The following is an 8,869-nucleotide window of genomic DNA, read 5'->3' on the forward strand; positions in this document are numbered from 1 at the left end:
TGATGTGTTGTGATGGATTTGCCCCTAACATAATGCTTCAGGACATTAAGCTAATATCTTTGCCACATTATTTGCAATTTTACTTAAGTGCCTTATTGCAAACAGAATGCATGTTTTGGAATCATTTTTATTCTATACAGGCTTCCATCTTTTCATTTAGGTCAGTATAGTGGAGTAACCATCCTCAGTTTTTCCTTATCACAGCTATTAAACTCTAACTGTTTTAAAGTCACCATTGGCCTCATGGTGAAATCCCTGAGGGGTTTCCTTTCTCTCTGGCAATTGAGTTAGGAAGGACCCCTGTATCGTTGTAGTGACTGGGTGTATTGATACACCATCCAAAGTGTCATTAATAACTTCATCATGTTCAAAGGGATATTCAATGTCTGCCTTTTAAAATGTTTACCCATCTACCAATAGGTGCCCTTCTTTGCGAGGCATTGTTAAACCTCTGGTCTTTGTGGTTGAATCTGTGTTTGAAATGCACTGCTCGACTGATGGACCTTACAGATAATTGTATATGTGGGGTACAGAGATGAGGTAGTCATTCAAAATCATGTTAAACACTATTGCTGCACACAGAGTGAGTCCATGCAACTTATTATGTGACTTGTTAAGCACATTTTTACTAATGTTTACATAACAAAGGGGTTGAAAACTTTATGACTCAAGACATTTCAGCTTTTCATTTTTTATTAATTTGTAAACATTTCTGAAACAGAATTCCACTTTGACATTATGGGGTATTGTGTGTGTAGGCCAGTGACACATCTCAATTGAATCTATATTAAATTCAGGCTGAAAAAGTAAAGTAGTGTGAAGGCACTGCAAGTGGTGTAGACTGACCTAATTATAACCTTATAAACATTTATATCTGAGATCAACATGGTTGATAATGTTGTTGTTGACAGTTTTTGAAGGAAACGGAATAGGTGTGAATGGTGTCCACAATAACTAGATGTTTCTCATCAGAATCAGATCTCTGTCGATGATAAACAAGATGTGAGAAACCAGAGTGAGTCTGTGATCTTATCTCCAAGGTGCAGGCGTTGTGCAGTCAATTTGCACCAAAGATTATTCATTGGAAATGTGTTTGAAAAACTACTGAACTGTTCTTCCCCCCACATCTATTTCAACAGGCACTTCAAACCAAGGTCATTCATGATTTTTTAGAATGATTACCAATTCATGTAGGTGTGATGTACCTTTCCCTTTCAGAGCACACGGACTTAACTATGATATTTGATGCCGGAAAAGATCATAGATGTTAACCCCATCAGCAAATGTCAATGAACTATTAATGTCCAAAATCATCTGCTTAACCTTATTGATTGCTCAAATTATGAATTGATCTTGAATTATATGTTTGGTTCAGTTAATCATGTTGAACTCAATATTCTTGTAGCAATGTATCAAGTGTGGATGTTTTTTAAGTTCTACATTTGAGGGTTGTTTAGGGACAGTTCCTGTGTTTGTATTTAACCCGAGGTGTGGCGAATGTTCTTCCCTTCTGCCTTATCAGATGTGAAATCAACAGAGCTGTTCTTAGAGTGAAAGTAGCATCTGCTTTGCATGCAACCACAGCGACTGATGCATCTCAGCAAGCTCAGGTGTTCTTCAGAGATTTTATCTCAGTAGGGAGACCGAATACTGTTTTCAATGTTTACACACACACACTCAAACGCACACACTGGCTTCCCCACTAGAGGGCATACTGAGCTGGTGTTTAATAAGTGAATCATGGCAATTCTGAACCTTGTGTCAGTCAATTACAGCAAGACGCTCTGGATGGTAACAACAATGGAAATCTTTATAGCTGTATCTTGTTGTATATTTGCTGAGCATGACTGAAATTTAAAATATATATATATATATATATAAACTCAGCAAAAAAAGAAATGTCCCTTTTTCAGGACCCTGTCTTTCAAAGATAATTCGTAAAACTCCAAATTTCTTCGTTGTAAAGGGTTTAAACACTGTTTCCCATGCTTTTTCAATGAACCATAAACAACTAATGAACACGCACCTGTGGAACGGTCATTAAGGCACTAACAGCTTACAGATGGTAGGCAATTTATTTATACCTTTATTTAATTAGGCAAGTCAGTTAAGAACAAATTCTTATTTTCAATGACGGCCTAGGACCAGTGGGTTAACTGCCTGTTCAGGGGCAGAACGACAGATTTGTACCTTGTCAGCTCAGGGATTTGAACTTGCAACCTTTCGGTTACTAGTCCAATGCTCTAACCACTAGGCTACCCTGCGCCCCAATTAAGGTCACAGTTATGAAAACTTAGGACACAAAAGAGTAATTTCTACTAACTCTGAAAAACACCAAGAGAAAGATGCCCAGAGTCCCTGCTCATCTGCGTGAACATGCCTTAGGCATGCTGCAAGGAAGCATGAGGACTGCAGATGTGGCCAGGGCAATAAATTGCAATGTCTGTACTGTGAGACGCCTAAGACAGCGCTACAGGGAGACAGGACGGACAGCTGATCGTCCTCTCAGTGGCAGACCACATGTAACAACACCTGCACAGGATCGGTACATCCGAACATCACACCTGCAGGACAGGTACAGCATGGCAACAACAATTGCCCGAGTTACACCAGGAACGCACAATCCCTCCATCAGTTCTCAGACTGTCCGCAATAGGCTGATAGAGGCTGGACTGAGGGCTTGTTGGCCTGTTGTAAGGCAGGTCCTCACCAGACATCACCGGCAACAATGTTGCCTATGGGCACAAACCCACTGTCGCTGGACCAGACAGGACTGGCAAAAAGTGCTCTTCACTGACAAGTTGCGGTCTTGTCTCATCAGGTGTGATGGTCGGATTCGCATTTATCGTCGAAGGAATGAGCGTTACACCGAGGCCTGTACTCTGTAGCGGGATTGATTTGGAGGTGGAGGGTCTGTGATGGTCTGGGGCGGTGTGTCACAGCATCATCGGACTGAGCTTGTTGTCATTGTGGACAATCTGAATGCTGTGCGTTACAGGGAAGACTGCCTCCTCCCTCATGTGGTACCCTTCCTGCAGGCTCATCCTGACATGACCCTCCAGCATGACAATGCCACCAGCCATACTGCTCGTTCTGTGCGTGATTTCCTGCAATACAGGAATGTCAGTGTTCTGCCATGGCCAGCGAAGAGCCCGGATCTCAATCACATTGAGCACGTCTGGGACCTGTTGGATCGGAGGGTGAGGGCTTGGGCCATTCCCCCAGAAATGTCCGGGAACTTGCAAGTGCCTTGGTGGAAGAGTGGGGTAACATCTCTCAACAAGATTTGACAAATCTGGTGGAGTCCATGAGGAAGAGATGCACTGCAGTACTTAATGCAGCTGTTGGCCACACCAGATACTGACTGTTACTTTGTTAATTTCTGTTCGTCACATGTCTGTGGAACTTGTTCAGTTTATGTCTCAGTTGTTGAATCTTGTTATATTTACTTAGAAATGTCCTTGTTTATGAAAGAAAAGCCATTTTTTTGTCGATTTAAAATAACATTGAATTGATCAGAAATACAGTGTAGACATTGTTAATGTTGTAAATGACTTTGGTAGCTGGAAATTTTCTATTAAAAAATCTACATAGGCATACAGAGGCCCATTATCAGCAACCATCACTCCTGTGATCCAATGGCGTGTTGTGTTAGCTCATCCAAGCTTATCATTTTAAAAGGCTAATTGCTTATTAGAAAACCCTCTTGTAATTTTGTTAGCACAGCTGAAAACAGTTGATCTATTTAAAGATGCAATAAAATGGGCCTTCTTTAGACCAGTTGAGTGTCTGGAGCATCAGCATTTGTGGGTTCGATTACAATCTCAAAATGGCCAGAAACAAAGAACTTTCTTCTGTTTTTTGTCAGTCTATTCTTGTTCTGAGAAAGGAAGGCTATTCCTTGAGAGAAATTGCCAAGAAACTGAAGATCTCGTACAACGCTGTGTACTACTCCCTTCACAGAACAGCGCAAACTGTCTCTAACCAGAATAGAAAGTGGAGTGGGAGGCCCCGGTGCACGACTGAGCAAGAGGACAAGTACATTATGTCTATTTTGAGAAACAGACGCCTCACATGTTCTCAACTGGCAGCATCATTAAATAGTACCCGCAAATCACCAGTCTCAATGTCAACAGTGAAGAGGCAACTCCGGTATGCTGGCCTTCTAGGCAGAGTTCCTCTGTCCAGTGTCTATGTTCTTTTGTCCATCTTAATCTTTTCTTTTTATTGGCCAGTCTGAGATATGCCTTTTTCTTTGCAACTGTGCCTAGAAGGCCAGCATCCTGGAGTCGTCCTGGGATTGAGCATGGTTGAGCATGTATTCGTTTTGTGAGAACTGCAAGATATTTACCACGGTTTATTTGACATGAATTAGTATGCTTTGTTTGAGCTTAACCTGTAGTCGTTGGCTCTTTGTAAAAGTTCATATTCCTGCTTAAGTTCAGAAATTGTATTTTCTTCTTTACCCTGTATAGATTTTTATGGGCTTTTTCTAAGATAGTGATTTATTTTTCTTTCATTTTAATTTCTAATTCAGATTAGATTTTTGCTGAGTATGAGATTATCATTCCCCTAATGTACATCTTTAAAAGCATCCCAAATTATGTTGGAGGTTGGCTTTTCTCTGTTCTCTATCTCTACCAGTGAAGGCTGGTGGGGGAGCTATAGGAGGACGGGCTCATTGTAATACCTGGAATAGAATAAATGGAATAGTATCAAACACATCATATGGAAACCATATTTTTGACTCCTTTCCATTTATTCCACCTTAGCTGACACCCTAGACCCACTCCAATTACCGCCCCAATAGGTCCACAGACGACGCAATCGCAATCACACTGCACACTGCCCTAACCCATCTGGACAAGAGAAATACCTATGTTAGAATGCTGTTCATCGACTACAGCTCAGCATTTAACACCATAGTACCCTCCAAACTCGTCATTAAGCTTGAGACCCTGGGTCTCAACCCCGACCTGTGCAACTGGGTCCTAGACATCCTGACGGGTCAACCCCAGGTGGTGAGGGTAGGAAACAACATCTGCACTCCGCTGATCCTCAACACTGGGGCCCCACAAGGGTGTGTTCTCAGCCCTCTCCTGTACTCCCTGTTCACCCATGACTGCGTGGCCATGCACGCCTCCAACTCAATCATCAAGTTTGCAGACGACACTACAGTGGTAGACTTGATTACCAACAACGATGAGACGGCCTACAGGGAGGAGGTGAGGGCCCTCGTAGTGTGGTGTCAGGAAAATAACCTCACACTCAATGTCAACAAAACAAATGAGATGATCGTGGACTACAGGAAACAGCAGAGGGAGCAGCCCCCTATCCACATCGACGGGACAGTAGTGGAGAAGATGGAAAGTTTTAAGTTCCTTGCCGTACACGTCACGGACAAACTGAAATGGTCCACCCACACAGACAGCATGGTGAAGAAGGCGCAGCAGTGCCTCTTCAACCTCAGGAGGCTGAAGAAATGTGGTTTGTCACCAAAAACACTCACAAACTTTTACAGATGCACAATCGAGAGCATCCTGTCGGGCTGTATCACTGCCTGGTACGGCAACTGCTCCGCCCACAACCGTAAGGCTCTCCATAGGGTAGTGAGGTCTGCACAACGCATCACCAGGGGCAAACTACCTGCCCTCCAGGACACCTACACCACCCGATGTCACAGGAAAGCCATAAAGATCATCAAGGACAACAACCAACCGAGCCACTGCCTGTTCACCCCAATATCATCCAGAAGGCGAGATTAGTACAGGTGCATCAAAGCTGGGACCGAGAGACCGAAAAACAGCTTCTATCTCAAGGCCATCAGACTGTTAAACAGCCATCACTAACATTGAGTGGCTGCTGCCAACATACTGACTCATCTCTAGCCACTTTAATAATAAAAACTTTACCCCAGTCCTCAGCAGTCCAATCCCTGTACCTTGTGGTGGTTCATTTCTTTACTATCAAATAAGGAGAGACAAACGTATCACACAAGTCAGAGTTATACTTAAACTGAATCTTTAATAATAAGAGCTTTGCAATGGCAATGACTTGTCAACGATTCACCATTTCTAATGATACGTTGAGAGTGATAAAACAAAAGTAAAAAGGTATTTTATAGCCAAGATACACCCCTTTCAACCTACATGACGAACAACAGATACATAGCATGTTCACAAGGTTAAGACTCCAAACTGGAACCATCTCTTCCTGGTACGGTATAGAGCAGAAACATTAACTCATGTTCTCTGGAATGCTCTTTAGGTTGTATCACCCAAAGACATCGTAAATCTCCTCTGTCAGTGTTATCTCATAGAGGCCCATCCTCAATAGAACACACACACAATAGTTAACAGAATACTCTATTCTGTCGAATAAAACAACCATTATAATGCAGTACAAGCATTATAACATAATCTTGCAATTTCCCTGACAACCTTTGCAGAATATCAGTATGTCCCTGATGTTTTTCTTGGAGAGAAGTGGATTCTTTGCTGCCTTTCTTGACACCAGGCCATCCTCCAAAAGTCTTTGTCTCACTGTGCATGCAGATGCACTCACACCTGCCTGGTGCCATTCCTGAGCAAGTTCTGTACTGGTGGTGCCCCGATCCCACAGCTGAGTCAACTTTAGGAGACGGTCCCATCAATTGCTGGACTTTCTTGGGCGCCGTGAAGCCTTCTTCACAACAATTGAACCGCTCTCCTTGAAGTTCTTGATGATCCGATAAATGGTTGATTTAGGTGCGATCTAACTGGCAGCAATATCCTTGCCTGTGAAGCCCTTTTTGTGCAAAGCAATGATGACGGCACGTGTTTCCTTCAAGGTAACCATGGTTGACAGAGGAAGAACAATGATTCCAAGCACCAACTTTCTTTCTTTTTTTTTTGCATTTTCCAATTAAGAACATTCAAAACAAAAGTGAAAAGATATTAGACAACGATAGGACGAGGTGACAGTAACAGACGAGCGTAACAAAAAATGATTATAATTATATATACAAACATTCATTAAGAAACATTTAATAATGAGACATTGGATCACCTGCCGTAGGCTACATATTATACATTACGTGTGAAACATTATGTGAAGATTATATAGAGATTCAATCAATGAGATGTGGGGGGAGATTCTCCATATAGTCAATAAAAGGTTGCCAAATTCTGTATAATGTCTTTAACTTATTCCTCAAGCAGTAAGTGATTTTCTCCAAAGGGATACAACTATTAACTTCCGATAGCCACATTGCAACTGGCAGGGAGGAATCCAATTTCCATTTCAAGGCAATACATTTCTTGTTAGTAAAGTTACCCAGTAGACAGACCTCCGGGTCTAAAGGGAATGCAACCCCGTGAATTGAGGATATGGTATAGCATACCCCCTGCCAGAAACCGTGTAGTTTTGAACACTGCCAAGTGGAATGGAGGAATGTTCCTTCATCTGAGCCACATCTAAAACATAGGGAGGAGATATATGGGTTGAAATTGTGCAGTCTAGATGGGGTGATATAGAGCTGATGGAGGAAATTAAACTGGATCAGTCTGTATTTGGAGTTCAATGTGGATGTAACACCATCCCTGCATAGGTCACTCCATAGATCCTCATCAAGATCAATACCCAGATCTTTTTCCCATCTAAGTCGGGGTTTATCTAGCCCAGGCAGTGTTAGTCCTGACATAAGAGCATCATATACACGGGAAATGGTCTTGAACAGTGGTTGGTCTGCGTGGCAGAGTTGATCAATAGGTGACATCTTAGGTTGGTTCCATTGTCCCTTGAGAGTCACCCTAATAAAATGTCATAGTTGTAGGTAGCTAAAGAAGTCCCTGTTAGGCAAGTGGTATTTCTGTTTCAGCTGATCAAAAGACATAAGAACTCCCTCCTCGTAACAATGTTCCAGAAGAGTCATCCCCTTATCAGACCATGGTCTAAAGTTACTATTCTGGAAAAACATAGGAATCAATCTATTGTTCCATAAAGGGGTTTTAGGGGAAAGGAATCCCCCTCGTCTGAACAGCTCATGCAGTTTGCACCATGCCAGGACAGAATGTATGATTAAAGGCATTTACCTCAAACTTTTCAATGTTCAACCATGAGGGATAGGGACCATTGTCAAACCTCTGAGCCAGAAACCTAGACTGTGCAGCCCAGTAGTACATTCTAGAATTGGGGAGGTTTACGCCCCCTTGACTGTAATCAAGGGTCAGTTTATCCAGGCCAACCCTAGGGGTTTTGCCGTGCCAGATAAACTGTCTGGTCAGCTTGTCGAGAGAGGAAAAAAATGCTGCGGGAACAGGGATAGGGAGAGATTGAAACAGATATAGAAATCTGGGCAGAACATTCATTTTAATTACATTGATTCTACCCAGTGGAGTGAGAGGTAAATCCATCCATTTACAAAGGTCAACCTCCACCTTTTACAACAAACTGGCCAGATTTAGTTTATAGAGGTTGTGCAGGTTACCATCCACCATTATGCCCAAATATGTGAAGCCCATAGGCGACCATCTAAAAGGAAACTTGTGTTTGATGGTATGATGGTCAAAGACAGACAACGGTAAGATTCCGCTTTTATCAAAATTGACCTTATATCCAGAGAAAGAACTATAACACTGTAGTAGGATCTGCAAGTGAGAGAGGGAGTGTTCTGGTTTGTTAGAAATAAGATAAGGTCGTCTGCAGAGTGATAATTTATGGGTATTGGGGCCCACCTCAAAGCCATGTATGTCAGGGTACGTTCAGCCAACGGTTCGATGGCGAGGGCAAAGAGGCGGGGGCTAATTGGGCAACCTTGTCTGTTCCCCCTATAAAGAGGGAAAGAGGAGGAAGTAATCCCATTGGTAGCAATCCTAGCTTTAGGAGAGTT

Source organism: Oncorhynchus nerka, linkage group LG14 (assembly GCF_034236695.1).
Source record: "Oncorhynchus nerka isolate Pitt River linkage group LG14, Oner_Uvic_2.0, whole genome shotgun sequence".
Classification (NCBI taxonomy): Eukaryota; Metazoa; Chordata; class Actinopteri; order Salmoniformes; family Salmonidae; genus Oncorhynchus; species Oncorhynchus nerka.